We start from the raw sequence: 14,465 nt of genomic DNA on the forward strand, positions 1-14,465 counted from the left end.
ACGTTAATATTTTATATTTGTTAAAATAAATTTATATATTGTATGCTAATAAAGTTGACATGAATTTATCAAATTGACTTGTAATATTTGGTTCTAAGTTAATGATCCATAACTCAATGGTAAATTTGTTGAAATTAGCTCACTTATACTTGATTTGGTGAACGTACTTATTGTAAGGACATTAATCGTAATAACCTAATAACAAATTGCATACCTTAAGTCATATTTTTAAACGTAATTCAAAAATCATCATTAAAATAATAAAAAATTTACTTAATTTTTTTTCAAAATGAGTTTCATTTGTTTTTAGGTAAGAGTTTACATATTTTAATAGTCTTAAAATCTTTGAGGTTTGTGTTACAATTACTTTGTACTTATCTTTCGCAACTTACATTAGGAAATATCTTATAAAAGTTAATTTTACATTAAATTTGGACGTTTAAAAGAGTTAGATCGTAGATATAATTAAATTACAAGTCCCAACGATTGGAAGCGAGAGTGATGGGTCCGGTGGAGCCTCAGGTCGCCTCTCGTACAGCTCTGTCACAACTCAAATCCAGAATTATTCATGAGAGAGGGCGGATTCAAGAGGTGTTACAAGAAGTTTTGAAAGACAACCTAGATTATCGATCTATTATGATGCAACTACGTTGCTGTTTGTCAGCAGAGCGAACATTGAACTTTGATTAAAGGTTATTTGTATATAGGTCGTTCTTTTCAAGGTCAGTTCACGGTTTTTTGTTTTATGTAATTTAAAATAAATTCTTCGCCGATTGCAACTATTCTTGTAAACTAAATAGATTATGATAAATGTGTACAAAGTAACCGAGTTATTAAAAATCATGGCGAAAATCGCAATGTTGATTATTTTTTCTCGAATGAAAATTTAATATTCATGTTGTAAATTTGGTTTGTATATAATCGCAATGAAAAGTAACAATTGAATAAAATCAATCTACCTGGGCGCCATTTTCCTTACTTTTATCGCTTCGCCGGTTTGGTAATTGAAAATGGGTGAAAATTTATCGACAGCCTTAATAAATGGACTATGAAAACGGAAATTAACGTTGGATCGGGCGCTGTTAAAATAGATGCTGTTATTATTTTTTAAATGGGTTAGCCAGAACTGATGTGGGCGAAGTGGAGTACATTTTTAATTTTTATTTCCAAGAAAAATAATTATAGTACATTTTGCAGTGCCAGTAGTTTTATGACGTACATAATTTTGTCACTTGTTCTGTTGTTTATTTTTGAACGTTTTAAAATGGTGAAAGGTATGTAAACCTCGAATTATTTATACTTCTTAAATATACCAGTAATTAGTCTGAAAGTAGTACCTGCAGTCATGGTCAATTCGAGCAGCCGACCGAAAGAAAATCGATGCTTTTGAAATGTGGTGTTGGCGGAGAATGTTGCGCATACCATGGACAGCAAAAAGAACCAACAAATCCATTCTCCGTCAACTAAAGATTAGCACTCGCCTATCCACTACCTGCTACCGGCGAGTCCTCAGTTACTTTGGTCATATTGCCCGGAGACAACCAGACAATCTGGACAAACTGGTTGTGGTAGGGAAAGTCGAGGGTAAAAGAGCAAGGGGACGATCGCCTATCCGTTGGTCTGACCAAGTCCAGACAATTTTGGGGCTCAACATTCCGACCGCCATGAGACAAGCCGCGGACAGAGCGGTGTGGAAGCAGCTCGTCGACACATCAGTGAAGGCACTTCAAGATGAGCACGACCTTCAGTAATGAAGAGTACGAATAAGAAGAAGAAAGAAGTACCTGCAGTAGAAAAATTGAGAAGTAAATGGTTAGCGTGGTATGGGCATGTTATGAGGAGGGAAGAATCGCATGTGGCAAAGAGAACGTTAAGTATGAGTGTGTAGGAAGAGCTAGATGGATTGCGTGAAAGGAGAAATGATCAAGAAGGGGGTGACAATGGAGATGACAGCAGACAGATTGATTTGGAGGACAGAAACCTGGTGCACCGACCCTACGTACGTGGGACAAGGTCAAGGAGATGATGAAATATTAATTACTTAGACTCTCAATGTAATAAAAATATTTCAAAGTATACAAAGGCTTTGTAAAACGACCATTAGCAAGTCAGTTAACAGTTTCGTGGCCTTAGTAATTCGCGCAAAATATGCTGTTTAAATATTTAAACGAATAGTCACTACGCGTAAAATTTTCTAGGTTTCATAAACATTTTTAATTGCCATTTAAATGGACAGTTACAGTTAAAGTGACCTAGATTTTTTGATAACTAAAGTTTGAAAACTAAAAGTAATTACAAATTTCTTCATCGAATCGTTTATAATTACTTTTTTCTCTAACCTTGTTAGACCAGTAAGTGTCCTGTATATTGCATTGTGCCTGAAATTTAATTATATTACCAAATACTTCTATTCCATCGTTTGTCGTTCACTCGTGAGCTCGTTCATTACACGTTAATATATCAAGTTAATCGGTCGGAACGTATTGCCAATTCTGGATGTTAATTATAAGACATTATGCTTTGACAAAAACCTTATTAACGTTAGTCTTTGGTATAACAGTTTTGATAAACAAGAATTTCCGTGTTTATAAATATGTTATATTATCCGTCTTGTTTACATCTTACTATTATTATAAACTAGCTTTTATTCCCGCGACTTCGTCCGCGCGGAATAAAAAAAATGCACACAAGATAAAAAAGTTTCTATGTCCGTCTCCTAGTTCTAAGCCCCATCAATTTTCAGGTAAATCAGTTCGACCGATCTTGAGTTATAAATAGTGTAACTAACACGACTTTCTTTTATATATATAGATGCGAATGTTTAGACGGATGGAAAAGTTAACGGATCTCGATGCAATTTGGCATATGTAGATGTAGAACATAGTCTGGAAGAACATATAGGCTACTAATTAGGTTTTTTTTCAATTAATTCCTCGCAAACGCTGTCGCGGGCACAGCTAGTTTAATATAAATAAAATTATGACATTAATTTTTGTTACGATATTATTACTTTTTATACCTTTAATGTTTTTATCCCGGACATTTTGAACTCTATTATAAATTTTTAAAGTTAGTAGTATTTTATGGAACTCTGGTTAATTTATATTAGAAAAAGTTACGATCCTATTATGTGGTTGGACATTTTATTGATAGTAGATATATGAAAATTAAGCTGTGTTTATATTTAAACGATGATTAAATCACATTGAGCTGTCAGTAAGGAGAGTGTGACTCACGCACTATGCTTGGGCGGTAATAATTTATTGTTCAATAGTACAATTATGGAATATGTACGCATTGAATTACTATTGATTATAATATGACCTTTGTTTTCGTGTTATGTGTTGTTCGTGTCTTATAATGATCCGCCCCATACAGTAACATAGTATATTTAATGACACTATATAATAATAACCATTTACAAGAATGTATTATAAAGACAACTAAGATATATGTATATTAGGTCCTTACATATGAAATTGGCGTTTTTCGTACTGGCCACTTTAATCACGAATTTCTCCTCTTTGGTAAGGAATTCCAAATTCAAATTTGTACAGCTATAGACTCATGTATTTGTGGTTCGATGACCGTCATTCATTTGTTTTTTTTCTTCTGTTTTTTTCTGTTTGCGTCACTCATTTTACAAAAAGGAAAACTTAAAATATCGCATTATTTACGAGTACGAGTTCCGCCGTGGCACTAGTGCTGCGGAAACGACTCGAAGGGTGAATGATGTGTATGGCGGTCGTGTTGCAAAAGAAAACACAGTTCGTATTTGGTTCCAACGTTTTCGTTCTGGAAATTTCGATCTGCAGAACAAGCCCCGTGGACGGCCTGAGACTCAAGTTGATAATGAAGAGTTGAAGGCTATTGTGGAAGCGGATCCATCGCAAACGACGTCCGAGTTAGCTGCAGGCTGCGATGTTAGTCATAAAACTGTTTTAATTCACTTGAAGCAAATTGGGAAGATTAAAAAGCTTGAAAGGTGGGTACCTCACGAATTGACTGAAGCAAACCGGCAAACGCGCGTCGACTGTTGCGTTACATTACTAAACCGGCACAATAATGAAGGTATTTTAAACCGAATCATTACCTGTGATGAAAAATGGGTTCTTTACGATAATCGGAAGCGCTCAGCGCAATGGTTGGATCCTGGCCAGCCAGCCAAATCCTGCCCCAAGCGAAAATTAACCCCAAAAAAGTTACTTGTAAGCGTTTGGTGGACTAGTGCCGGTATTGTTCATTACAGTTTTCTCAAATCTGGCCAGACTATTACGGCTGATGTCTATTGTCAGCAATTGCAAACCATGATGGAAAAGCTAGCGGCTAAACAACCTAGGCTGGTCAATCGCTCCACGCCACTGCTGCTTCACGACAACGCTAGACCACACACTGCGCAACAGACGGCTACTAAATTAGAAGAGCTTCAATTGAAAAGTCTAAGACATCCTCCGTACTCCCCGGACCTTGCTCCAACAGATTACCATTTTTTTCGAAATTTGGATAACTTCTTGCAAGGGAAAAAACTCAACTCCGATGGGGCAGTCCAAATCGCCTTCAAAGATTTTATTGATTCCCGTCCGACTGGTTTTTTTAGTAAAGGCATCAATGAACTACCTATGAGATGGCAAAAGTCCATAGAAAATAATGGTTCATACTTTGATTAATTAAATATATTATATTAAAAAATATTCGACTTTTTGTTCCTCCCATACAAAACGCCAATTTCATATGTAAGGACCTAATATTTACGTATATGGAACTGTTTGTGAAAAACTTCTGTAAAATACAGAAGCTTGAAGTCGATTTTAAATGTTTATTTTAAAGCTTTTTAGAACATCATTTAATTCTCATAAAATCTTCATTTAATATAATTTAGGTACAATAGTTTTACCAAAAAATAAATTATGAGTTGTAAAGTTTCCCCTTATCCTTGTGTGTAAAAGTTTGAAATCTTTTTTAAGTCACACGGTTAAGTAATGCTTTGTGTTAACTTCACTTACATTTGGACATATCCTGCGCTGATTGTCACTAATTGCATAAAGGTGTTCTATGGATGTGTATGTTCTTAAAAAAAAGTCATGTCTCGAGATATCTTGATACATCTAAAAATGTAAGAGTGAGTTTACATCCTGCTAAAATATATTCTTAGAAGTTCAATTCTCTCAATCGTAGTTTTGGATCCGTACCTGACTACATTTTTATATTTTAATACCAAGTCTGAAGTTGATGTTTACAAATGACAAACTACAATAATATAAACCCAATTAAAGGTTTAACCTTAAGATATTAATACAATCAAATTGAACCTTACAGGGAAACGAACCTCGTCGAATTCCCGCTTCAATCGAGTAAAACAAATGAATATTGACAATCCTTACACGACGCAGATGAAAATATCGCTCCCATTATATTTTCCCATTTCCTTCTTCAGAATTACATTCATTAAGATACCTTATTTAAATCCTAATCCGTTTCTGCTGCTAATATATTTTCTGCAAAATGATGTCGATATTTTTATTGGAAAATATACTGATTCAAATTCTTTGATTTTATTACAGGATGTATCAGATTCCATCTAGAGAAAAGAATAGACCATGATGGTACATTTGCAATTTTAATTTGTACTCTATAATTGGTGAACGGTGGTTAAAGTTTACTAAACTAAATTAATTTAGAAGGTAAGTGTTTGCCCGCCTCTTTCTATTACAATCGAAGGTTCAAGTCGTAAGTGGTCCCATTAATAATAGTGTAATTAAATTTCAACAATACTAACCGCAGAATGTCAAGTGGTCGGTTCAATAAACAGAAAACGAACCTTCTCTTATTGTCAAGGTAATGTCAAATGTCACACGATATAGTTAAAGCGGCGGCTTTTATGCGGTTAATATTCAAAATTTTATTCATTAGGTAAGTGGTAAGTCACTATTAATAGAATGGAATGGAATTGTAGACTAGCTGTCGGCCGCGAATCCGTCCGCGTGGAATTGAAAAAAAAAAGTAATAAGTAGCCTATGTGTTCTTCCAGACTATGTTGTAGAGATCCGTCGACCCGTTCCGGAGTACCTTCAAACAAACATCCATCCATCCATCCATCTGTTCTATTCTATTTTGGTAAGATAGGATTTTACAAAGATTGACGAGAAGAGAGACTACACATGAAGTGCAGAGCTGGAATTAAGAATTTTTATTTATAAACACAATTGGTAATTAAGAAGTTAATTATTTAAAGGTAGGGCTAGAATTAATTACAATAATGTGTCACATTTATTTCATTAGACAGATTTAACCTTCGCTGAACCGAAACTGAGTAATATCTTAAAATTACGTTAGTCGTGTTTAGACGTCAAGCAATTAATTAGCATTAAGATTGAGGGCCTGTCTCCGTAGCTTTAACAAAGGCCAATAATCAAACGTTGCTATCGAAATTGACGACAAGACTCCGCTACCGTTGCCATTGCATTAGAAAATTATCATTTTATGTCGTGACAAACTGTTTACTAAAACCATGTTCCTTATCCTTTGTTATTGCTGACGGTCAATATCAAGATATGTTAAGTCATAACCTAAATACCATTCAAATCTAAGGCCAGTTTTTGACAATGAACCCAAAATGTTCAATGGCTACGAGCATTGTCTTATTGAAAATAACAGGTTACACCTTTTGTTTCAATATGAAAAAAGATTTAATTCATTGATGCATAATGCTGTCAAAAGCGAATCCCAAGAGCGATAATGAATTTCAAGGCGAGCGTTTAAATCTTTTCTAAAGAATTATTCAATTTAAATGTATAAAGCTCAATACACTATGCAATGTCGAGATCATTATCGGACAATACTGCAAATCAATAGGATAGCTGATCGAGAATTGAAGTGTTATGTGTAGGTATTTTTAAAACGCGTTTAGAGCGAATGGATTTTGTAGGTGGTCGCAAAGCATCGACGTGCTTGCAGAGTCACGATCTCCGGCGGCAGTCATTGTGAAAAATTTATGCAACGTGCAGCTGAGCATTTTTCAAGCTATTTTAGGAATTGAATATGCCACTTGGAGGTTGATACCGAAAAGCTTTTTAGCGTTCTCACTGAAATACTAATGCTCCTAGTATTGCTGATAAAATGTTGATCGGTAGAAACAGTTTTATTTATTGAATACCGAAAATTTAAACGATATATGTATCGGCAAACATGAAATAGGCAATAGTGACAATTTTGTTTTTCTTCTAAGCTTCATCTGCAATTAAACTAAAAAAAAAAAGCAGATGTGAGTTACGAGTAATTTTTCATAATTATTTCCCCATCAAGAAACTTCTTCCTTCAAACATACAGTAATAGATATTATTTGTTACATAGATAGTGACCCCTTTAAGTCTCAATGACGATTAAATTAGACAGAAGAAAAATTGTGAAGAATAAACAAAACAGAAGAGTAAAAGATGAGAAGAGGCAAGTACAAATAACTACTTCAGATCTAGAACTGTATACAATCCATGTTACCATAAATTACAGGCAAAAATAAAAAAGAACGATGTAAAAATGAATGCTGCAATTTGTTTATTTTTATAGACAGTATCAAAAGTTTGTTGTTCTGCTGTCCGGTTACTGACAAAGATATCCGACAACAATGCGGGCAGTCGTTGAGTATCAATTATAGAGGCGAAATGTTGTATTATGTAACGAGACCTTGAAGCTTGACCGTAGTCGTGAGACGCCGCTATTGACCGAGTGTGGTACAAGTACAAGATGTAGCGGATTCATTTACAATAATTATGTTATTCAAGCATTTTCATCATCATCATCGGCTAATAGCTATATTTTGTTGGCCAAAAAACAGTCGTAAAGTTCAGTATTTTGCAAAACGCATACAGAAAACAACTAATTGGACCGTATTGGTTCTATATATTAAATGATAATTCGCACAAAATATATGTAAATTGGTTACAAATAACTTACAAGAATTACTTTTTCAAAAATAACTGAAAAAAACTGTTTTGATAATTTTGTAATATTACGTTTTTGTTACTTTTAAATTTAGTGACTCACGTTTCTTAAAGTTCAAAATAACATTGTAATGATGTAATGATACATGCAAATTGTTTTATTATTTAACCACACAGAACACAACAGTCGTATCAATTTACTAACAAAGTTCATGAGAGGTTACATGACTAGTGTAACCTTCAACTATAAATTACAGTCTAACACAAATATTATTACATTCTAACTTTGGTTTCGTAGCGATAATATTTTGCTTCATAATTCAATTAAATTATTCATTTAGGTGTGGCTGCAATATGTGAAAAAAATATATGCAATGGAAACAATTAGGTATGTTCCATTACGGAACTCTTTGACCTTGAAATAAGAAAGGCACACATTAACCTTTTTCGTTAAATGTAACAAAAATTATTACGAGTAAGTTAAACAACTTACCGTTGGTTTCTAAGATCAAAATCTCTGTACAAAACATGTTGTCATCCCTATTTATTATCTTTGACAGAACAAAGATAACAATATGTTTTATATGAATATTTTGGTCTCAGAAACCCACGGTTAAATTTAAACGTTGATTTTTAAGTGGACATACGTAAGTCATATACTAAGTATGTTCTACTTTGTATACACTAATTAATAAATATTTAATTGTACAAATATGAATGATAATTAAGAAAAATAAAATATAATGTAATTAAACAATTTATAAAATACATTAATTATAACTCTACCATACAGTATTTTTGTGAGTGGTATAATTTGGATTGATATATCAAATAAATTTCAATTTGTAATATTTTAACTATAATTGTTTTTCTGATATATCTTATCAATTAGACCGCATTCTGAACTTGGAAGTGTTCGTGAGGGCCGCGTGCTTTGAGTCATATTGTGTCCATATTTACGATCTCATTTAGAAAGATACCGCAACAGGCTGTAACTGTCATGAAACAACTAATGGGCTTCAGTCCACACCCGTAATTTCTAAGACTGACAAATGATCATGCTTAAGGGAAATACATACATATTTAACTTAAGTGATACCGGTAACATGGGTAACAGAGATAAACGGCCCTAAATTTTCTAAAGCAAATACGAAGGTACTCTTCGCAAGTTATATTTGTTAGGCAGTTTGAAGTGTGCAATATATTTGTTATTTGGTTTCCGTATTGTAAGATAAGTAATGGGAATAGTAACGTATAATTTTTTTAAAGAATTTTAAATTACTAATGGATTTCCCTATTGATATAACACGACGTATCACGATGTGTTACAATATAAGTAAATTTTTTTATTAATTTTTAACCTAAACAGCTATGAAAGAAAAATAATCCATTTGAATTGTTAACTAAATTAATTTGCTTTAAGATACGTGACATTTTATAAGCGGATAAGGAACTGCGTTTATAACAATTGATAAAAATGTAATTCAATTTAAAAATTAAACGAACCATGAAATAGTATTATATATTATAGAAAAATATATTTAACTGCATGAATTGCACTTTTAAGTTCACTAAAAAAGTTTTTATTTCCAACAGCCTTCGCTTCCGCTTACACTTTAATTTTCTGTTCTTAATATTTTTGAAATTAATAATCTGTGGCGATCTAATTTTAAAAATTCTTGATTTTAGTGTTGATTTAAATATATCTTGTTTTATTCTTCTACTATATGTACATTTATAAAATACCGCGTATATAAATAACAGCTTTATTAGAAAGTGACTCTTATTATTATTAACTACTCATGCCCTTCTAAGAAAATAATATAACAGGACATCATAGTATCACATGCATAGTTTGATGAGAGGATAGATTCTGTTAAATTGTAACTCTGGCAATGAATGTTGCGTTTGTATTGTACAACATCGACCCTACAATCTCCAATGATCTAGATTGTTGTAATGGCGTTAAGAAATACAACTGGCTTGTGAACTTCTGAAATATAGAAATCATAAAACATGGTCATGTCAATAATAATTTGATTTCACGCCTATTAATCGTTTCATTTTATTTTGCAATTCTATCCGTTCATTTATATTTTAACCTTAAATTTTCTCTAAGTTTCACTATATTTTGAAATGGTATTAGTTAAAATTTGATTACTCAATTAATAAAAAGAATATTGTAATACACATTTTTTTTTGTTTCTGGTATTCTTCTATCAAACGATCTTTCTATCAAGCGGATTTGACGGATTATTAAATTGTCGCATTTTTTAAAATTATTCTTATGTTCGATAATTAAAAAAAAGCATTTATTATATTTTGAAATACCGTAAAACGGAGATTTTCATGTAAATCATTATAAGTTATCTTACATATTTGAAAAAAAAATTAAATACCAATTAAGATCTAAAAGCCGTAATTAATCTGTTTCATTAAAAAAAACAAATCCATAGTAAAAGACTTATGGTGACATGAAATTCTTTATGGTAACCGTTTGTCAAGAGAGTTTCTAATCTGAGTAACTGATTACAAAAGGTTGCGATTGTTCGAATTTTTAGTAATCCAAGTAATTTATTACGATATCAAATCGATGCAAGCAATTCTTTTCGGTCGAATTATACATTTTTATGTAGAAATTATCAGGTCAATTTTTGCAGTCGATGAACTTAGTGGGTCTTAGAATTTTATGGTTGTTTATTATTCATAGATTCGTATACTAAAAGCAAGAATTGAAAAGCCACTTTTACTTTTACTTTATCACAAATAGGATATGAAAGAGACTTAGTTTTTATTTGTTGTTTTGCGACGTTTATGGATAGATTTAAATAAAAACATTCATTGAAATCTTGATGGATGTTTGAAGGTATCTCCAGAACGACTTAACGGATCTCCATCAAATTTGGCATAAATATAGAACATAATCTGGAAGAAAACATAGGCTACTTATTAAGTTTATCTTTTTTTGTCGCTGGCGTCAGATAGTGTAAAAAAGTTAACAATTAAAATCTAATAAATTTCATAAAGTAACTATTTCATGGAATACATTTTTAATTATTGTTAAATGGTATCCCATCCTTCCTTTAAGGCTGTCTATATTTATTTTTCGTATTTTCATAACATATTTTACGTTTCTGATTCACTAAGTGACGGAAATAGCATTGGATTTTTGTTATCACATTTACTATTGACTTGAATTGTATTGTGGAAGTATTTACACTAGATATTGGCTCATAAATTACACCGAGTTCATATAGATGTGACTGACCTTACTTCCGTATATTGAATTGGTGTTAATTAAGACTCGGAAGTTGCGCGCACTTAAGTATTTTTTAAAATAAGAAGTTATATTAGACTATTTATATATTTTAACTGATTTTTTAAACTTTCAATTTGTAAGGGTTCTTACTAAGAAAACGAATAAGAAATAAAGTCATCGTTGTTGGTGTTCTGTTTAAATTATTATTATTTTTTTAAATATAATTATCTCAAAAGAAATTAGAAGCGGAAACTATAGTTGAATTTAAAAGTAATAGTGTTTTCTATTACTTTCGTTATTATTTAACAGTAACAGTATTCGAAAATAGATACAAAAAAATCTATAAAGTATTTACGATATCCGTGCGAGCAATCTTTTTAAGATGCCGTTATATAAGCAGTTAACACATTTCTCGGATTAAAAAAACTTGTTAAGAATTTCAAGTAATGCAAGAGAAAAACTTATACTTCAAGAACGAGTGAAATAATTACAGAAGTGTTTATGAAGGAATTAGGTCGTCGTTAACCGCATTGTAGCGTGCACCTTGCTTAATTTCCTCAAATTATAAAGTTAAAATTGTTTCACTATACGTTTTTAAATTATGCTAAAAGTACACACAACCGTTAACTAGTAGTTACTTATTTACTTTTGAGGTAATTACAGACTTCTGCATTTATACATCTACGAATTTTTCTTTGGTCGATTTCAGATATTCTTGATATCACCGCTTCTAATATGATTGACCGAAGCATCGATTCACTAATATAGTATATCTAAAAAAAGCAGATATAAACCCACTGAAAGTTTATTTATCCTAGAAACAGTTTCCTATCAGATTTTTCTTTATTTAATGCTGTACAAATTTGTTTAGAAATTAATTGCTTAATATTTTTAAATTAAATATGATTTGATCCCATTTGATTCCTTAGTTGCCCGAAGTGTGTTTTGTTTATTTTTTGTGTTGAATTAAGCTTCGTGTATGCAATGACCTACACGGTATACTATGAATACCATCCGTCATTTAAAAAGCACTTACATAAATATTTATAAGACAAAATCATAATGGCGTCCATGACTTTGGTAGTCACGCTTTGATGTTGATACGGAATGCTTATGATTCGGTATTCAAGAAAAGATCGTTAAGAAAAAACTACGCGAGATCATGTCTGTTAGTTCACTGAATCGTTATTAATTGGATGTTAATTTTTAATGTACAATTGTTTTTTTTAATTAAGTGCTCAAGTGTGTTTATGATAGATTATAGAAGTAGATTTAAGTGTGAATAGATTCCGTGTTTTGATCTTGAGAATTAATGATGCATTTTCTAAGAGAATAGGTTTTGGGGATTTAGAACGTAGACTTAGAGGTTTGTTATCAAATTATCGTTACTAAATAAACAGAATACAACAGGATTACGTTGCTACATAGATATCAACAATAATAGTACTCCTACGTGGAGAATCGCGCGATTCGTCTTATGTATGTCATTGTGAAACAACATTTAAATTTATAAAAGAAACACAACCATTATTATCGATATTTATGCGTCGAGTGAAAGCTGTTCATGTGAAAATTATAAAAGAAAGTATCCAAAACCAACAACTTTTATTTGTAAACATTATCTTGACCGCTTAGAATTGTCGTCGTATCGCGGTTAATTATGTGGGCTTAGGCTTATTACGTTTGTAGAGCGTTGGCTTGGCCGTGACTCGGAATGCATCGGAAAGTTATTGACTTTTGATAATGAAACCAGTTTGCGGACTGACCGAGAGCCCACGGCCTCGTTCAATACCAGTCGAGCGTACCGAGGAATTGTGTCTATTGTAATTATTTTCACTATCGCAACATACATTGCGAATTTACTTCATGCCGGTTATCGATGCTGACCCACGGAGAGTAATGAAGGAGAAATGGACAGCGTCAAACCGATAGTTTCGTTCACTTATCGTTAGTTTACTTGTAAATTGATTTAGAACCGGCTTATCGTCAACGACAGCTTATGTACTAATGTTGTCGAGATATATCGCTTAGTTTTTTTTTTGCTTGAACTAGAATTTCACTTACGAAGCTATTAAACGAAAACCGCTTCAGAATGGTCGTTTAAGATATGATTACAATCGGTCGTAACATTTAGTGTCTTTTGACAATATAATTTAATTCTATATACAGCAGTGCCCATAAAGACTTATCTTTCGGTCCGTTGTTAGTTATAGGTACTGTTGTAACATAAAACAATTAGGCGGTCTTGTAATAAAACTACTCGACACGAAAAATCTGTGGTTCTACAATCACGAAGCGTTTCGCAAAGCTGTCGCTTGTTTTTGGCAACCGATCAAAGTTTTGAAAGACGTTTAGAAATTGATTTAGAAATTAATTTATTGTTGATTTTTATTATTAAAGTCATTTTAAACTTACACGTGCTTATTGTCATACACACTTATGTTCTGTCAAGTGGGAAAATACATAAACATTGAATTATTCATTTTTCTTCGGAAACAATATATGTTAGTTTGATACGTCACAGGAAACTTGTTCTGAGGCTCAAAAGGCGTCCGCCCGAATTTTGGGGACACATTCTATATGCAAAAGACACTTCCAATTTACATAATATTACGTAAAGTGGACAAATGTCCACTTTTATTGTCACCGACTTGGAAACAAGTTACTATTGAATAAAATATGCTGTCATAATTCTCAAAGGGTTATTCCCAATTGTAGGTACCACGAAAACTTTATCTGTTTCCTTGTTTTATGAATGTTTAGGTAGATGTATTAAAAAGGTTTGTTTTTAAATATTTTTTTATAGTAAAAACTAATATTTAGACAGTTTTCAAAGGTGGTAAGGTACTAAAATAAAGTTGTAACTACTATTTCTAGCTACAAGTTATTAATTGATGTTACCGATTAATTGTTGATAAATTGTCTGAAACCAAAATGTTTAACAAAACAAAAGTTATGTTTTAAATGCTTATTTTGATGTCAAAAATTAACGATTAAAGGCTGACTTCTCAAGTTGTATAATAGTAACATTTGCCTTGATTATTTTGTGACTTTTACTGCCGTTATACGCAACACGAAATATCGTATTTGTTAATCTGTAAATCGAACTAGATGCAACAAAAAGTTCCAATCTCCTTCTCTAACATTAAGTAAATAATCATTACAACGGAAATCCTGGTAGTTGGCAGATTAAATGTATATTTAAAGGGCAATTAGCGTTGTGTTGTGACATGATTCTAACACAAGTAACATTAAGTTCACTGAGAGGT

At 32.2% G+C, this 14,465-nt stretch overlaps 1 protein-coding gene across 2 annotated transcripts in view; it reads right to left on the reverse strand.

The window, feature by feature from the left end:
* The window catches only part of LOC106713542 (probable serine/threonine-protein kinase nek3), a 99,386-nt gene that overhangs the window by 43,090 nt on the left and 41,831 nt on the right, over window positions 1-14,465 (reverse strand). The gene's annotated exons all lie outside the window — the stretch shown is intronic.

Source organism: Papilio machaon, chromosome 5, assembly GCF_912999745.1.
Source record: "Papilio machaon chromosome 5, ilPapMach1.1, whole genome shotgun sequence".
Classification (NCBI taxonomy): Eukaryota; Metazoa; Arthropoda; class Insecta; order Lepidoptera; family Papilionidae; genus Papilio; species Papilio machaon.